The sequence below is a fragment of the Metopolophium dirhodum genome, chromosome 1 (genome assembly GCF_019925205.1).
Source record: "Metopolophium dirhodum isolate CAU chromosome 1, ASM1992520v1, whole genome shotgun sequence".
NCBI lineage: Eukaryota > Metazoa > Arthropoda > Insecta > Hemiptera > Aphididae > Metopolophium > Metopolophium dirhodum.
Window position 1 is genome coordinate 94,257,274 of NC_083560.1, and position 20,465 is coordinate 94,277,738.

At 36.1% G+C, this 20,465-nt stretch overlaps 2 pseudogenes; both read right to left on the minus strand.

Moving 5' to 3' along the window:
* Positions 1-415: 415 nt before the first annotated feature.
* LOC132934103 (uncharacterized) lies at positions 416-1,046 on the minus strand (annotated as a pseudogene).
* Positions 1,047-4,092: 3,046 nt separating this feature from the next.
* On the minus strand, positions 4,093-5,130 carry LOC132946512 (uncharacterized; annotated as a pseudogene).
* Between the last annotated feature and the right edge of the window lie 15,335 nt (positions 5,131-20,465).

Here is a 20,465-nt window from a genome sequence, read left to right on the forward strand (position 1 = left end):
ATTAAATCCCTCTGTTTGTTTATTAGTACGATCTAAATTTTTAAGAGTTGTTTCGTGTACATTTCACGTAGCAGGTGGAAAAATTGGTGGAATATTTCGAAATTTGGTTTTTTTACCTGGCCGTGAAATTCTAATTGGTCTATTTATTCCCGAAATATAAGTTTGATCAAAATAATTCACTAGTTCTCTAGCCTCTTCTGGCATAATACTTTTAATATAGTCAATTCCAGCTGGAACATCATCAACAGGTTAAAAGCTAGAGCATCAATTTGTCTACAAAACAAACTAAAATTTTCATTCTCCGTGTATAAATTTACTAAGCCAAGGTATTGTATTTTCCTATAGGTACTTTTCGTTAAATGAAAAAAACAACCTTTTATATTTACATATTCACCTAATATAGATGTGACTGCATTTATAGCTGCCTTTTCGAAGTCAATATGAACATTAATAGGGTCTGGATACAAGTTTCGATTATGACATGCATTAAGTAACGATTGTAACATATATTCATAAGTAGTTTGCGTTTTTTTTTCTAATAAACAATATACTGTGGTTATATACAAATCATGCATTTTGACTCTTATTACGTCTAATTGATGAAAAATAGAAGGTGCCATTGCAAAGTTACCATCGAACATCCATGTATCTGCCTCGGTAAGATGTTTTAACCCTTTATCAGTGGCGAATATGATAACTCTGTCTTCAAATTGATCTTCTATACTATCTTTTAGTAATAATCTAAGTCTATCATTTGTAAGTGCCCAGTCACCTATAATTTAAATTCAAAAAATAATTAATTAAAAATGTTTTATCGTAATTACATAATATATTATATTATTAATATTTAGAAATATTAAAAAAACTGATAGGTAATCAATAAAATACTGTTTAACTATTTATCAATAAAAAAATATACCTAAATTATAATATAGTATTTTCATCTTACCTTCGATTACACAGTCATCTAAATGTCTGAGTTCTTTTAAATTATTTTTTGATCGTTGATTTCGAAGAGTTCTTTTAGTAATTGTTTCTGGTGGCATCTTAGCTCGAGTTTCATTATCCAAGCTTCCAAGTTCTTCACAGTAGATCTCAATTGGATTTGTTGACGTAGTTGCTGCCTTATGTTTCATTCGTGCTAAGCATTTATTGACTTCAACTTCATGCGTGTCTGGAGTATGAGTATGTGCTTTATCAATTATTGGTATTTCAGTAGGATTTTCTTTCGATGTTTTTAATTTGCCTGGACACTTGAGACTCGACGCCTTAGAGCACCTCCAAACATCAGATATTAAAGTACTGTAATGTTTCGTATACATATGGCCATTAAAACAAACTTTTTCCGTATTTTTATTAGATTTTATTATTTTATGCGACATTTCAATCAATAAAAAAAAAATAATAATAATAATAATACTAATTTAAAAAGAAGTAGAAAAAACGTTGAATTTTTATATTAGAGTAGGTAATGAACGCAGCCGAGCTGTAATCTCGTAGCTTTGGACAGACTGAAGTCGGCGATATTATATTTGGGTATATTGGGTAATTTTTGTAATCTATAATCGGCGTGTGATTTGGAAAAACTTTGGTGTCATAAGCTGCTATCCGAGCGCAGCGATAACCAGAATATTGACGAGTTATTTATTGTCATTTTGTATTTACCTATAGGTAGGTACTTCGTACATAATATGCTATACCTACTGTTATAGCCATATTATTAATGAATAGTAGTAATTTTCGTTATTATATACGAGGTAATGTTTATGGTGACTGTAAAATGTTTAACTTGCTTTTTTTTCATATGCTTTTTTTCATTTGCTTTTTTATCCATATGCTTTTTTTTCACTTGCTTTTTTTTACTTGCTTTTTTTTCCTTTGCTTTTTATTCACTTGCTTTTTTTTCCTAACCCCATAAAAATGCTTAGAATAAGCCCTGTAAGATATTATATTAAATGCCTTACCTGATTCGCGGTTGTTTATGGATTATGTTGTAGGAGTTTTATGTGACACAAAGTAATACTTCAAATAGGTACACAAATTGAATTAAGGGGGCTGCAGCCGGTACCAATAATCACGTAAAACAGGCCAAAAGCTAGACAAAACAGTGGGACTTTGGTTGGACAGATTTTAATTTTAAAAACTAATTGAAAATCTTTTACAACTCTACTAAAGCATGGTCGTGAAAATTTATCATTATTACAAAAATTAATGGCGTACTTAAATATATAAAATACCAAAATCCTTATTTTTTAAATTGTTGATATCTTATCGAATAATTTGAATAAATAAAATCCCCTCGATCATTCCCTAACTAACACAATGACTAATTAATATCTTTTTTCAAAATTAAAATCTGTCGAACCCAAGTCCCACAGTTTTGTCTAGCTTTTGGCATTTTTGTCATTTGAATAGCATGAGTATATTTGATAAAATCTGTATAATTGACATGTGCCTGCGCGTGCGAAAATTCACGGTGGCGGTCCTAATTGAAAATAAACTGCCTCGATTCCTGGAATATAATATTACAAGATAAGAAAACGAATGCCGGAGGTGTGCTTAATTCTAATGAATATTATATTATTGTAATAATAATAAATATATATATCGTCCTACGTACTTGTTTTGGTCCCCTGCCGGTACTTAATATTATTCAACGGCAAACACAAATCATATTCTTATTTTGATTTTCGATTAGTCTTGTGTCTGCTGTTGTTTGAAACTATAATAGTATAATGTGCAGTATCTAGAGAGAGAATTTTTGTATAAAATATTTACATATTTTTCATTTTTGGTGCTATGGACAGTAAAAGTGACTGGCATTATGGAAAAAAAACTAAAACTCTTTTATCCAAGAGAAAGAAAAATAAAGGTAACATTAATGCCCTGAATGGTTTAAAAAAAGTAAGTATAAATATTACAAATCTATTAATTACTATAACTTATCTTATTACCTTTTTAATTATTATTATTTATTCAATTTGTATTTTACGTGAAGTTTTAAAAATTTTTAGTATTTATACCTATGGTTAGGTTACTTAAAGTTGAATACAAGCTTTACCATGATTTTCCTTTGAATAATTATAAAATAAACCAAAGCGGCATTACAAAAAAAATTATGAGCGTTTAATTTAAATTTTTACGAAATCGTGTAAAATAACTATTTATCCTCAAACGATTTTAGATATTTGTTATTACTGTTTTTGTTTTACTATAAAATATTATAGAGTATTGATACTGGTAATGTGGACGATACCGTTGATACTGTACCTTCACCTCCGCCTTCTAATATATTGTACCCGAAAGAAGACGAAGCCGAAGCAGTGGTATTAGAAATATCAACTAGTGATAATTTGAACGACACGCAAAATGACGAGTTAGTTCATACTCGTTTTGGCTATTTACGGACATTTAAAATTTTTAATTATTTAGTTTATTTAGTTTATTTTTCTTTACTTGTCAATAAAATTGTATTTGTAGGATCAAAAAACTTGAAAATTGAATACAAGGCTCCTGATATATCTTTGCAATATTAAGTGAAAAATATTAAAAATACATAAGCACAGTTTTTTTTAATAAGCATTTAAAGTTCAAATTTTGACAAAATACATATTATCATTCAAAATTTACAAATGATTTTAGTTTAAAATTTTTAAACTTTTAAACTTTTATAACTAATGGTTGAACATTTAAAACTTAGTTCCACGCAAGTAGATTATTCTGTAACCGAAATATTAACCGAGATATTGCCTCTTTTTTAAAATCCATTCGACGTATTAAACATAAGGGTTTCGAATGTTCATTCTCAGAAAATATGACGTTAGTAAATAAAAAAGAAATGGTTTTTCTAGCAATTTTGTTTTTAAATGCTTAATATGTGGAGTTTTTGAAAATATTTATTTGGAAGATCCTGATAGGAAAGATGTTGGGTAACGGTCCAATATGCGACCTACACACTGATTTACGGTCCAATATGCGACCTACACACTGATTTATGGTTCAATACATGTAATACTTACAAATAATTTTAATTTTAAACTAATCTTTTTTTCATTCTTCTTCTCAGTGTCGTCAATAACTATATGTATTGTTTCAGTCCGTATTGTTATGAAACGTATTTTTCATATCAGTCAAAAATGCATCAAAAATGGTTTTTGGATTTTGACACGATCTCCACCACTCTTCTTGGAGTTGTCGATCTAGTAAAGGAGACGCCCCATTTTTTTTGATATTATATTTGGATTTCATAATTCTCCATAAGCCTTCAATTTGTTGAGTGTGTGCTCCTGTTTCCTGGTCAATAAAAAAATCTGAATGGTTAACTGTTTGATGAATATATCCATGATGATTTAATGTTGAGTACGCTCTCCATTGGTCACTATAAATTGTCGTTCCAGTTTTTATTTCGTTTTTAATAATTTGTAAAAGAGTTTCTCGGTCCCGTTTTTCTACTATAAAAAATCGCCGTTCTAATAATAAGTCTGGCCGTTTCCAACAAATTCCAAATACCCATGGGCCTACTATACGATTCCCATAATTTTTATTTGTACGTACTATTTCATTTTCGTCAGAATCTTCGTTGCTAGAATTACTTATTTCTCTTAATGGCTGATGGTCCCCACGCTGTAATCGACCACGGTTATACTTCCTTTTACCCTGAAAAAGGGATTCGTCAATTTGGACAGTACAACCAGTACCACCCATTTTCTCTCTTTTTGAAAAAAAATATACTGGTATATCTCTACATAAATTATACCAATCAACGATGGTGTTTTTGCTTCTTCCAGTCCAATTTACAGCTTGATTTATTGGAACTAAATTAACCCAGAACCAAACTATTTCCATTATTTCACATAATGATAGCTGACTATTACAACGGCCGTTAAGATCCGTGTAGGTAAAAAAGTCATTATCTTTACGAATCGATTGGTAAGTTTGGCAACCCCGTTTTGTACATCGTAATGTTACAACTTTTTTCATAGTGCCATCAGAATTTCGTTTTTACTACTTCTTAAATATTCCACAAGTTGGCCATTACATACAACACCGTCTTTCACCTTTAGATGCCTTTAGAAACCTGTAGATCAACTCAATCTTATCGGTAGGTCGAGTAACATTTGTAGGTCGCATATTGGACCGTTACCAGATGTTGATATCAATATGGCAATTACTTCAGCCGTCATTAATACTGGTCAGGGATATTCGCAATTGGACGAATTTACGGCCGTACTAGATATGCCTTGTTATGCTAATAGTTCATATCAAAAATATCACGAGAAATTGTATAGTCATTTATTTGATGCTTCGTTAGATGAAATTAGACTAGCTGGAATTGAAGAGGCAAAACTTGCTATACAAAATGGAAAAGTGGATGACCAAGGTCGTGCATTAGTGACTGTTGTTGCAGATGGAGCTCGGTCAAAAAGATCGTATAAAACAAATTACAATGCTTCATCGGATGTAGCGTCAATTATTGGGTATAGAACGAAAAAATGTTTATTTATGAGTGTTCGCAATAAGTACTGTGTCATATGTGAAAGAGCCTCAAACACAAAACAAATAGTTCGTGAGCACAAATGCTACAAAAATTGGACTTCTACTTCTACTTCTATGGAGTCAGATTGTGCGCCGTGCCGCTCCTACTTTTAAAAATCGCGGTTAGCGACAACGACTCGCGCAATGCTGTGGACGGGAAGGGGCGAACCCACAATATATTACCTCGTACAAGTCTTATGGATTGGATTAATGCGTAATGACGCGATATATATATTTTTTACACAATAATAATCAATGTAAACGCCGTGTACAATGTAACACGCGCTACACCAATAATAATAATAATAATAATTTGAACAATTAAACAATAATAATAATTTTACAATATGACCTGATCGACACCTCGGGGACAGGTCACTGGTCAGCACGGTCCTCGTTGGAAATGCGACAGCGTCTTCCTCGTCAACAACCAAAATCGGCACTGCGGTGCGTGATCCGCCAAGTTCGAGCGTAGGTAAAAGACAACAAAAAACCGTCCTTGGCACGGGAGCCGTGGACGCCGGCCGGCGGGCGGACACCGTGGAGGGGGAACGACTCGTCGTGAACATTCCACGCCGATCACGTGACTTGTTAAGCCTTTGGACTTTGGTAGATTCGGCGGGAAGTTCAGCCGTGTTCGAACATTCTCCCCCCTGTGAGCTGTGCCTCACACGATGTTGGGAGAACCGGCTGGGCAAATTCCAACGATGGATGTGGAGGTCCAATGCACATGGTCAGCTGATGTTCGCGTCGTCGATCAGGCCAATAACGAATCTTACATTTGTGTGCAAAATAAAAAAATCTACATAATATATAAAACGAGGAACATATGGTTCAATTAATAACAAATAATTAGTTGCATAAAGACAACACAAATACATAATAATAGTATAAAATTGGTACAAAGAATAATACAATAACTAAACAAAAAATAGTGAAATAATACAATGTGAGGGCTCCCCCCCGTCCCAACGCCCGATCTGTCGAGGGGCACACATAATTCGTAGCAATAGACTCATACCAGGGAAAGAAGGTGGGGAGCATGGTAGTTCACCGCGATGTGCTGATGACACCAGGCCGAGCAGTACGATGTTCATTCGGTGGGTAACAATACCAATTTAACCACAGGTCGAACAATCTCTCCAACTTTTGTCAATACACGAGCAACACGGACCCGACCGTCGGTTCCCGGTAACAATTTTATTACGCGGCCAAGTCGCCAAGATAACGGAGGACTTTGATTATCTATGACAATGACCATGTCGTTGACATTGAGGTTCGGGGTATCAGAGGTCCACTTGGACCTTTCCTGAAGGGTGGTTAAGTATTCTGACGACCAATGGCGCCAAAAGGCCTGATGGCATTGGTCTAACAATTTCCACCGGTTGGACATATCACGCACGGACGCAGGATCGGACCTGGGTAGGACCGCTAACAAAGGTTGCCCGATTAAAAAATGTCCCGGCGTCAGGCAGTCGGGATCGTGCGGGTCGGTAGAGGCGGGTGTAAGAGGGCGCGAATTGAGTACAGCTTCGACGTGCACCAAAATTGTCAAAAACTCCTCGTACGTAAAAATATGATTGCCGATGACCCGTACCAATAGCCGCTTGGTGGAACGGACTGCCGCCTCCCATAACCGAAGTGAGGCGCACTAGGCGGATTAAAATGCCAGTCACATGTGGCACGTGCATTTCCGATAGCTGCTTGGCCCTCCGGACTGTGTATAAGCGACCGCAATTGCCTGTCAGCCCCTACAAAATTAGTGCTGCAATCCGAAAATACATCGCTAGGTAAGCCTCGTCGGGCGACAAAGCGATCGAATGCGGCGAGAAACGCGTCTGTCGATAGGTCCGAAACAACTTCGAGATGGACCGCTTTGGTGGTAAAACACACAAAAACAGCTATGTAAATTTTAAACACGCGAGATTTGCGTAGCCGTAACTCACGCATCTGTAACGGCCCCGCGTAATCCACGCCTACGCCTTCGAAGGGGCGCCGTGGACGCACTCGTGCACTGGGCAAATCTGCCATTAACGGCTGCAATGGTCGCGCGTCTAACCTGACGCAAATAGTACAATTTGTTAATATCTTGTGCAAAAGGGACCGGAGTGATACAACTCAAAATTGGCGCGATATTAACGCCGTTAAAACTCGCGGTCCGGCATGGCACGTCAACAAATGCCACCGTCGGCACAATAACAAGGCAAAATGCGAGCTTTTTGATAACAACACTGGATGTTTTCAATCGTACGCGATCAACGAGTGACGCAACCAACCGCCGACGCGGATCACACCGTCGGGATCAATGAACGGGGACAGCCTCGCTAACGGTCTGGACGATACCCGCGCACCGCGTGATAGCTCACCGAGTAATAAGGGAAAATGCACGCGCTGTGATTCGACGATCAACACGCGCGCGGCACTATCCAAATCACATTTTTGTAAATAAACGGGACCGTCTTTTCGACTAATCTTTCGTCGACAGAGCGCGACGAAACGGCGCATAAACGCGACTACGCGCAGCATACGATCGTAATTTGAAAATCGTGTAAATCATTCATTCGGTACGTCGGCAACGAGGGCAGCACACGATGCAAGTCGCAACTCCGGCAATTCACAAAGGGGTAGCGACGGACGAGAATCGTCCCATACCGATGGGTCGTCATACGCTACCTGTGGGCCCCGCCAATACAAGTCAAGTTGCGACAATACCGCCGGCATTACACCACGGGACGCACAGTCGGCGGGGTTATTGATCGAATCAATGTGTTGCCACCCGCAATCCGGTAACAGCGTGCGGATTTGATGTACTCTATTGGAAACATAAACTTTAACCGACTCATGAGAGACCGTTAGCCATGATAGCACGATCATCGAATCAGACCAAGCTCGAATGTCAATAATCTTAAGTTGCGCCGCTAAAATGTCACGGATGCGGTTTAGCCACCGGGCCAACAGCAAGGCGGCATTCAATTCTAGACGGGGAATTGTCATGGATTTTGTTGATGCCAATTTAGTCTTAGTACCAACCAAAAAAACAGAGTGCTCTACGGGCACATCGACCATCCGTAAGTACACAACAGCTGCATAGCCGCGTTGCGACGCGTCGCAAAAACCTAATAAATAGCACGGGGCATTCTGGCACGAATTAAAATGCCGGGGGCGCGAATAGATAGTAACGACGGTAAATCAGCGACGAAAGCTGCCCATTCATCATGAATGTCTGTAGAGAGAGGTTCATACCACGACAAACCACGAAGCCAGGTCCGTTGCATGATGGACTTGGCTAAAAACACCGCGGGACCGAACACCCCAAGTGGGTCGAATATTCGAGCTACTAACGACAAAATACCGCGTTTGGTATAAACCGGTGATTGCTCGAGACTTAACGCACAACACAAGTAATCTCCGTCGGGGTGCCATTCTAAACCTAACACCTTGGTACCCTGACCGTCTACCGTTTCGAACGGCGTAGGTGCGAGCACACGATTCGCGGCCGGCACTGCGTCCAAAACCGACGTAGTGTTCGACGACCATTTTTTAAGTTCTAGACCAGACCTATTCAACACACAAATCAAATCGGATTGTAATTTTAATACATCAGCAATAGTATCGGCCCCGTCGCATATGTCGTCGACGTAAGTCTGACGCGTCAACGCATTACGCACCCCCTCGGACTCAGTGCAGTCGTCGGAAGAAATCGACTGTAACACGCGCAACGCTAGATACGGCGCACAATAAATTAACGCCGTACGTGACCGTATTCAATTCGTATTCGAGCAGTTTGTCATGTGGCGACGCTCGCCACAAAATATGTTGAAACTTACGATATTTTGGCAAAATCAAAACTTGCCGATACATTTTGCAGATGTCGGTCGTAAAGACGTATTTATGTACGCGGAACCGCGTTAGAATGTCTACAATGTCCTGTTGGAGCTTAGGCCCCGAAAATAGACAGTCATTTAATGACGGCCCGCGGCCACATTTCGCGGAAGCGTCGAAAACTACACGTAAAAAATACTGTCGGATTTAATATTTTCGGCTAAAATATAGCCCCTCGTCCCTCAATGGAAACAGTTAACGAAACTGGCAACGATTGTCGCGGGCCGGTCTCATCAACGGATACCGGACCAATTAAAATCCAGCCGAAAACAGAGCTAAACGCCGACGGTAACGCGTCGTCAACCGAAATCTTACGGCCGTCCATAATTGACGCAAAAACGTCACTGCCTAACAACAAGTCAACAGGGGACGACACATGGAACGACGGGTCCGCTAACGCTAAGTTGGAGTACCTATCCTTAATGTCTGCGGCTACGTTTTGGTAGGTAATTCGTTCGTTATCGTGGGCAACACCCACGCGTGTACGGCTAACGCGGGCTCGGACGAGAATCGCGGATGTACAGTACACTGAACACTCGACCCGGCCTTGTACATTCATTACTTCGACCCCCGATAAACCACTTATTGGAGCTGTCCAGCGTGATCGTTTAAGACATAATCTATCGGCACCGGCAGCCGTGATAGCACTAATTTGCGATGCACAATCGACCAGCGCCCGCATAGTCTGCCACGAGCCGGACCGATCGCGAACATGAACGAGGGCGGTACCTAACATCACAGCTGGCGATTGTTGTGGCGACGGCCGTTGTACCGATGCACAACATGACGCGGGTGCGGATGCGGGTAGCGGGGTATCCTGTCTATCATGCCGTTCACCGGCAGGTACATGAAGTAGATAATGATGTCTACGCGAACACTCAGTACAATTAATTTTTGACCTACATTTAGGCACCCAATGACCGGCACTCAAACATACAAAGCACAATTTATGTTCACGAGTCCAACGCGACCGCTCGTCAACAGGCCATGATTTAAACTTTGTGCATGCTGCTAGATTGTGAGGTTCCGAACAACAGAGACAAACACTACCTGACTTAGCCGTGACCAGGGATGTTGGACGATAGCCCTGTGGCTTGCCGGACCATTCTCCCCCCGTGCGAGACTGGCCGGACGATTTCCCAAATAGCGCGGCTGCAGAAGGGGTGCTTTTGTGCGAATCACCTGCAACTTCCAATACGACCACGCGGGACCGAATAAAATCTATTAATTGGTTTGCAGTCGGATAATCGGTCGGGTTGCTAGCCTCGAACAAACGACGTGTTACAATAAGCAAGCACCTAAAAGCTATCGAGAATAACATAAACGACCCCAAATCAGGTATTTTTAGCGCGTCTAATAACGCAATATTTCGATTAAAAGTACATATAAACTGGTTTAAATCCTGATAAGACTCTTGCGACATAGCCGTCGCATTTAACAAACAATTATTGTCGACAAGTGACGTGGCGACTAGACGCGGACGATTGAAACGGTCTGTCAACGTAGACCACACCAGATTGTAATTATCGCTCGATAACGGTATACCCCGGACCGCTTCCGCCGCAACACCTTTTAAACTGCCTACTAGATAGTACATTTTATCAATATCGGATAAATTGGGCCATTTATTTAATAGTGTCGTAAAACTATCTCGAAACGTGATCCAGTCCCGGAGATCATCATCGTACGTAGGTAACGGGATCTCGGGTAAACGCGAGTACGATTTACCTGGGTCATCAGCCGGTGTCTGGTTAATCGTTAATTTATTATTAATATATGACATGTCAATTAAATCTGCACCTTTCGGGGTTACCTGTTCTGCCATTGCCTTGGACGCCGTAATAAGACCCCGAACTTCCGCGGAAAGGCCCACATCATAATCTGTCGTTTCTTTTAATATAACTAAACTGTTTAAGACCGCCTCATCCTCGAGCTTAAATTGGTTCCATAAACTATCTAAGTCAGTAATGGCAACTAAAAATTGGGGAACTAAGTCGGGTTTGGTTTTGACTCGTAACGCCATAGCATGGATTGCCCTAATGTTCGACACTACAGTAGTGCGTTTAACCAACGCGAGTGCTTTAGCCCTAGTTTCACGCTCAAGTTCTTTTTCGCCCATTGTGACGGCTATTTTAACAATTTTTTATGTTATGGTTGCAGTTAATGCAACAGTAAATACCTAACAGCTATAATAGGATTTACACAGGGGCGGACTGGGTAGGCACCGGCCCAGTGGGCAAATTTAGGAAAGCGGCCCAAAACATAAAAATAGCTCTATGCATTAAAAACATATGTCATAATCAACCTTAAAATTGTAAAACCTAGTTTTGCTTATATAATCAATACTAGTCTTGCAAATCACGTTTAGACCTTATATGTTATAGGTATCTGGTATATATATATAGACATTACCCATAACTCTATGTTATACACTTACCTATGTCTATGTTTATAGATAACTATTAATTATTCACATGTATAGAGAAAACTATAATGTCTACTATCACCTCAATATTTTTAAATTTCAAGCCATTTTTGTTACAAAGATTCTTGAAATTGACTTTTTTTTAAATGTAGGTATTATTGAATTTGATAATGAAAAATTAATAAATGCAATATAATGCTGTCTAAATAATTTTATATTCTATTAGCTAAAAAAAAATTCAATTATGATGATTACATGTGTTAGACATATTAATGACAGTCTATTTTAGTGAGCTTTGGAATTAAAATTGTAACGCATTGTCGCATTGATGATTGTTATATCTTTTGATTGGGAAATACATAATAGGAAGTAAAGTTGATACAAATAAAGCATATTTTAACAAGGTTTTAAACTAATTTTATTGTATTAGTATTTAAAATATAATTAATTAATAGTACAGAATAATCAAAAACTAATATTTATGTTAACATCTTGTTCATTAATGATGAACTATTTTTAATATAAGTAAGAATTTCTTCAAACTTCACTTCATGTAAAAGTTCTTTTTCTACACTCATCATCATAAATGCTTCCAGTTTTTCTTGTTCTAGTGTAGCTCGCAGCCTTGTTTTAATAAGTTTTAACTTACTGAAAGCTCTTTCGCAATTTACTTGAGTAAATGATAGTGTCAACGCATACTCATATGCTAGATATATGTTGGTATATGCAATAGAATGCATATTATATTTATACAACATTTTGTAACAACAGATTAAACATTGATTACATTCTTCAACTGTATGTTTAGCTTTAATATTAAGATGTTTTTCATCTTCATCATATAATAGTTCATTACTATCAGCTGAATTACTATTAAAATCATTTATGTAATCATTTTCTTCTTCAATATCAGTTTCAATAACCTTAGATTTTGTGCTATCTATTAAATTTGATGTTCTTTGTGAAATACTACCAATAATATTTGGAAAAATTCTTGAAAAACTTAATAGCTCATTTTGTAGTACTTTAAAGTCGACATTTATTAAGTTTCCAATTAATTTGAGTGCATTTGGAGGCATTGTATTTTTAATATTTATAAAATATGAAGGATGTAAGTATTGGACATCTGCAATCAAAGATGCGTTTTGTGAAAATCTTTCATTTAGACTAACTGATATTTGGTCAATAACACAGCGGAACGTATCAACTTTAAATTTGTCAAGACCTTGCATGAGAACTTGAGGTTCTGATTGTTCATCAAATTGCTGTTTTCTATGTCGAACCCTTTGTTGTGGGAAAACGTTTTCAACAACAATATGATCAGGTAAATCTAAATCATAGCATTTTATATTCATTTTTTCCGTAAAGCCCTGAAAATCTGAAAAAATAGTATCAAAACTAATTTTGTTTATTTGTTTTTTTGCATTTTCAACCATAGTCCATGCGCTTAAAATATCAATGTTATTCGATTGCAAATAATCAGAAGTTGGACCAATTACTTTGAAAATGTGGAGGAAGAGATGAGCAGTTATTATTGTTTTAAATTCGCACAAATTGCCTATTAAGGATCGTGCTTCAGATAAACATTTAGCATCAAATGAAGAGTCTGTAGTAATATGATTTAATGCACTTAATACAACAGGAAATAAAGCGCCATCACCATCAAAAACCCAATCTAGTGCTTTTTTTCTTGACTACCACCTTGTATTTGATTCAGATATTTTTTGAAGTTTTTTTAATTTTTCTGATCCAATACTATTATTTAGTTTATTTTCATTTATCCATACATTCATTCTTTTATATGAACTACTAAAAAATGTAGATAATCTGTTGAGAAGACCGAATAAATTTTTAGCATCTAGATTAGAAACTGTATCACATATACAAAGATTTAGTACATGGCTATAACACCAAATATAAACGCTTTTATTATTTATAGATTTTATTAATGATTGGAGACCAGAAAATGAACCACTCATGTTACTTGCCCCATCAAAAGATTCACCAACAACTTTGTCAAGATGTAATCCATGTTGATTAAAACAATCTTTTAGTAATTCAAAAAGTGCCTTTCCACTTGAGTTTATGACATTAACAACAGCAAATAACCTCTCTTTGATTTCACCATTATATAAGTACCGAATGCAAATTGACGCTTGATCGTGAACACCGATGTCTTGTGTGCTATCCATTTGGATACTAAATATTTGTTCTCCAATTTCGTTTTTAATTTTATTTCTAATACTTATTAAAATTGCTACTATAATTTTGTCAACAGTTGTTTTAGATAAAAAAGTAACTAATGAGCCTCTTCCCTTTGAAGATTCTTTATTATTAGCCTTCAATTTATCTATCCTTTGCTTGCTTTTTTTGATAGATCTAGTTAAATGATCGTTTAAGATAACATCTCTCTTAGCAATTAAACGAACCATCTCAAGGAAATTTCCACTATTTAGGCTTAAATCGTCAATATTTGCCAATGTTTCCCCTTGAGCTGATCCTCTATAAGATAAATTTTGTTGCCCAAGAAATTTAACTATATCAAAAACAACCTTTAGGACATGAATATTCTTTTCAACAACTTCATTCCTTAAATTTGTCATATCTCTGTTAATTAAGTATTCTAACGACATCTCTTTTGATGCACGGAAAAAAATTTCTACTGACGTAGAATGAATAGAGGATTCCTCATGACTTGTAATGACTGAATAAATATGTCGAAAATTTGTACATCCTGACTCAGATGAAAAATTATTAGTTTTGGTACCAAATGCAATGCATACTGAACAATACATTGATTTTAAAATGCCATTGTTAACATAAAAAGAGAGCCAATTTCTGTGAATTTTTTTGCCTGAAACTTCTCTATAATATATTTTCATCATATCAAATTTTATGTGGGTGTATTTTGGTTGAATAGGATGTTTTTTTAAAAATTCCAATTTTTCGAACAAAGTTGCTGAAGTAGGTAATCGAAATAAAAAAATGTTATCTTCTGTTCTTTTCTCCTAAAATAATATTTTAATTTATTAGATATAATGTCGAATATCTTAATAATATACTGTAATTTTTATTTTTTTTTAAAATAAAAATTGGTCGTTAAGGCAATTCTGTAAAAGAAAGTTTGGATAACATTTATAACATATTTATGCATAAATTTACCACACCCTGTTCGAGACCCATAGGTACAGTAGGTATAATTGTAGGTATATTCAATAAAAAAACTAACCTCAGTCTCAATGACAGAAGGAACTAAGTTCAAATTCACAGTCACATCTTGTTTGTGTTTAATATGAACATCATCAAACACTTTTTCCTTAAAATAAAATAAATAAATAAATTTGAATTTATAAAATATTTACCTCAATTGAAAGTGGGCTATTAGTATTTGTAAGGCTAGTATTAATCTGATCTCCAACTTCACTAGGCAAATTTTCCTATGGACAAATTCAATAGGTATCATTACATTCAATTGAAGTCTACAACTTTAATTATCAAAATCTTACTTCAATCATCATGGGAGCAGCACCATGACAGAATCTACATTTGTTTGGACTTCAATAATATCACATTCATTCTCATGTTCATTAGACAACTTGTCCCATGAAAATATATTTATAATAAAATGATACAGATGTGGTATTAATAAACATTAACAAATACAAATCTAAACTAACTACATGTTATAAAACCAAGGTTGGGTTTTGTGACCAGTCAATTGACATTATGCCTACACTTAATAAAACATTTAGATAAATAATAACAAAAGTAAAACTTACCAAATTTAACGAAGTAGTAGAGGTAATACTTTTTGACACAAAGCATATTTTTTTTTGATTCGGGTGGCTAGCTGATGCCTTTAACTCAGCATTTCTTTTGAGTCGAAGTTTCTCCGCTCCTCCCTTAACTTTTTTTTTGTTTGTATTCATTGTCAAAAATGAATAGATTTATGTTTTAAAACTATGATTTTCAAAACTAATAATTACTGTCATAAAAATAACTACACACACTAGTACACTACACAGGCACACAGCACAGAACTACCTACTCAGCTGACTGCTGAGTTTCAACTACACAAGGTAATTTACTAAGTCTTAGTCTATAGGCCGATAAATTATTTATTTTACATTAGCGGTGTTGCTGACTGTCTTTTAGGGAAAACCCGTGATTTTTATTTTTATAATAGACAACATGAACAGCTACGTATTACCACGAGCTGGTCATTACGGTTTATTTACAAACTGTCGGAGGCGACGGAGGCCATCGAATGAAGTAAAGGCCCGCATTATCTAAATTAAAATAAGTGATATACTGATATCTACAAAATTTATCGATTTGTAAAAATACATTTACTATTGTCTATACGACTATACTCTATCGTATATAAACCTAATGTTCTTGTCCAGTAACTTTTCTGTAATCTGTTACTATAAATACCGTATTATAAGTAAGGTATATTTAGTTTAAATTATAAGCGTGCTGTTTTTATCTTTCACCACTTACATAATATCCAAATAATCCAATAACAAAAAATATACAATAAATACACAGAGCGGCCCAGTGGGCATTTGCCCACCTGCCCACCGGCCCAGTCCGCCCCTGGATTTACACAAATCTACCTAAGAACACCATACGAGATCAGCTCAAAATGCCACAACACAACGCTACCCAAACCACCACACTAAGGTCGGGAACCACGCTCTGCTACCAAAATGTGCACTGTGCCGCTCCTACTTTTAAAAATCGCGGTTAGCGACAACGACTCGCGCAATGCTGTGGACGGGAAGGGGCGAACTCACAATATATAACCTCGTACAAGTCTTATGGATTGGATTAATGCGTAATGACGCGATAAATATATTTTTTACACAATAATAATCAATGTAAACGCCGTGTGCAATGTAACACGCGCTACACCAATAATAATAATAATAATAATAATTTGAACAATTAAACAATAATAATAATTTTACAATATGACCTGATCGACACCTCGGGGACAGGTCACTGGTCAGCACGGTCCTCGTTGGAAATGCGACAGCGTCTTCCTCGTCAACAACCAAAATCGGCACTGCGGCGCAGTTGAACGACGGCCCAGCGTTGACACGTATAATAAATAAATTCGGTGGTGCGCGGTGACACAATCCGTCAAACTTAGACTGTCTCCAAGTTTACGACGGTATAGACATGCACCAATTATAATCGTAAATAATAAATAATTAATAATAATGACCACGAGGTCTAAACACAGCCAAACGAAGCAACGTGAACCGGCGGTGCGTGATCCGCCAAGTTCGAGCGTAGGTAAAAGACAACAAAAAACCGTCCACGGCTCCCGTGCCGAACAAATAATAATAATTTTACAATATGACCTGATCGACACCTCTGGGACAGGTCACTGGTCAGCACGGTCCTCGTTGGAAATGCGACAGCGTCTTCCTCGTCAACAACCAAAATCGGCACTGCGGTGCGTGATCCGCCAAGTTCGAGCGTAGGTAAAAGACAACAAAAAACCGTCCTTGGCACGGGAGCCGTGGACGCCGGCCGGCGGGCGGACACCGTGGAGGGGGAACGACTCGTCGTGAACATTCCGCGCCGATCACGTGACTTGTTAAGCCTTTGGACTTTGGTAGATTCGGCGGGAAGTTCAGCCGTGTTCGAACACAGATATTATAGTTGAAGGGTTCAAAGAAAGTTTAGCAATGCATAATATTATATATTATAAATTAATTGGTGATGGTGATAGCAGTGTTAGTAAAAAATTACAACTCGCCAAACCTTATGGTCCGGATATGATAATTCAAAAAATTGAATGTAAAAACCATGTCTTACGCAATTATATAAATCGTATGCGTGATATTGCGGGAAAAAGGAAATGTAGCGGTGGACAAATTGTGCCCGGAGACCAGAAGAATATTTTGCGAAACAATTTACAAAAACTCCGTTGTGCAGTTACTAAAGCAATAGAATATAGGAAAGAAAGTAATGAAACACATAATTAAAAAGTTAATTTATTAAAATATTATGATATTATGAATGGATCATACCATGTTTTTGGAAATCATGTAAATTGTGCTGCATATTTTTGTAAAAAAAAAAATGAAAAAACAAATATAAACCATGTTCCATATATGGAAATGTTATATGGAATATAACAAAGTGGACTTTGGGCTGATATTTTGTCAGCAAGAAATCTATTAGCTCATCGTTCCTCAAGTTTGATTTATAATGTAAACAATAATTCGGTCGAAGGTTATAATAGCGTTGTTGCTAAATATGTAGGTGGAAAGAGAATAAACTTTTCTCATAAAGGATCATATCAAGCAGGGGCAAAATCTTTAAGTATTTTACACAAAAAAATTTGCAATAAAAGTCCTGGTGATTTTACCAAACATTTTATAAATAGAAAACAGACGACAAAAATATGTAAAACAAACAGAAAACTTACATATGAACCAAGTAGTAGACGAGTTACCAAAGTTAGCTTACCTGCAGATAAAGACTATGGCAATTGTGAAGAAGATATTTGTAAAGAATTGGATATGGATGAAAATGATTACGAAAAACTTAAATTAGAATTTATGACGAATAAAATTATAAAAAATAGTGATGAAATCAAATTAATTGAAAAGTCGACTAAACTTCAATCGGAATGTGAATTATGGCATAAAGAAAGACGAATTCGTTTAACCGCGTCAAACTTTGGAACCATTTGTAAACTTCGGCCGACGACGTCTAGAGCTAATACAATTAAGTTAATGTTGTATAAAACATTTTGCGGAAATGAGCATACAAGATATGGTATTGAGTGCGAACCCTTTGCGAAGACAGAGTTTCAAAAACTAACAGGGCTTAAAATTCAAGAATCTGGCCTTTTCATTTATGAACAACTACCGTTTTTAGCAGCCAGTCCGGATGGACTATTAGATGATAACGGTATAGTTGAAATAAAATGTCCATCTACAATTAAACAATTAACTCCAAAAGAAGCTATAGAAACTGGAAAATTAAAATTTGCAACTATGACAATCAAAGAAATCTACAGTTAAAAAAAAGTGACAAATCCTATTTTTAAGTTATGGGTCAATTACAAATAACTCAAAGATTGTTTTGTTATTTTATAATATGGTCACCTAAAGGTAATTATAATGCTTAAATTACAAATAAATATTGGTAGTACTAATAACTATCGTAAATTGATTTCCACTTACGTATGTTTACAGGTATATTATACCAAAAATTTTTAAGAGATGATGATTTTTTCGAAACCAAAATGAAAATATTGCTAGAAAATTTTTATTTCCAAGCGATGTTGCCCGAGTTAATAGACTCAAGAGCTGATAGAAACCGTCGTTTACGTGACTAACCTTAGTTACGCTTAAGTTTTTTACTGAAGAAGTTTGTAAATAAACTATAAAAACATAATAATTTGACTTGATATTCATATTTTATGGATCGCATTATTTTTTTCTCCAAGATATCTAATTTACAATATTATGTACATTTATGTGAGTGAAATAACGCCGAGTTCTAATTATATACATGTGTATATATTTTAATAAATTATTATAGCATAAATACATAATATTAATATGTATATGTATAAATAGCAGAACGTAAGTAGTAAGTACCAAGTTGTAATGGTTCATCCTCTCTAGCACTCACCTTCCTCACCTTTTTTATAATATACAGGTGTTTCGGTGTATGCGAGTGATTGTGTTATTCTTTTTACGTAAAAAAAGTGATTATGTAATTAATGAGTAAACAAATTGTATATACAAAAATAGGTTTAGTTATTATAATAAAGAATACTAAAATAACCTACTTTTGACAACAATATATTTTATGACCCACATAATTAGTCGTTTACGTTTAATTGTTTACGATGCTTGATGTCGACGGCGGGTCGGTTCCTGGTAAATATTGAGAGAGATTAGACTTACACACACTAAGGTTCGTTTACATTGCACACACTTACAAGTCAGTTTAATGCTATCATGTTAAATTGCCTATATTAATTTCCTTAAAACACGATCGACTGCAGCCCCCTTACGGGTCTTTGTCACTAGATTTTTCAAGCGCTAAAATAGTCTTTGAATTTCCATAAATGAACACTGTTCAATCTATTCAGTTTCAATTTTTAAAACTGTTCTGAACTCGTTACCTAGTCTTCTGTGTTTACACCAGGTAATTTTTAATAATTATTATTTTTTAATTAAACACAGGCTATTAAGAAACTGATATTTTAAGAATTTAAAACAGTTATAAAAAGCTTAATATTAGATTATGTCAAAATGTATCTGGTGTGAACTTAGATTAAGATCTTGGCTTTAATTTTGTATAGGTGTGTTATTTCTCTAAACCTGCCTTGGAAGCTGAAAATATGGAAATACTAAACATGTTTATTGATATAATGATAGATATAAAATAATTTGTTGCACAACCTGTGCTGCCTAAAGCCGGGTCCACACTAGGACGAACATTGTTGTCGAACATGTTCGTTGAGAATGTTTCTTGACTCGACGAACCAGTGTTATTGTGCTTTTAAATGTTCGACATCAGTGTTCGTTCAACTTCCACGAAGATTTCCCGCCTTGGCAACTTAAACATTTCCCATCGTATT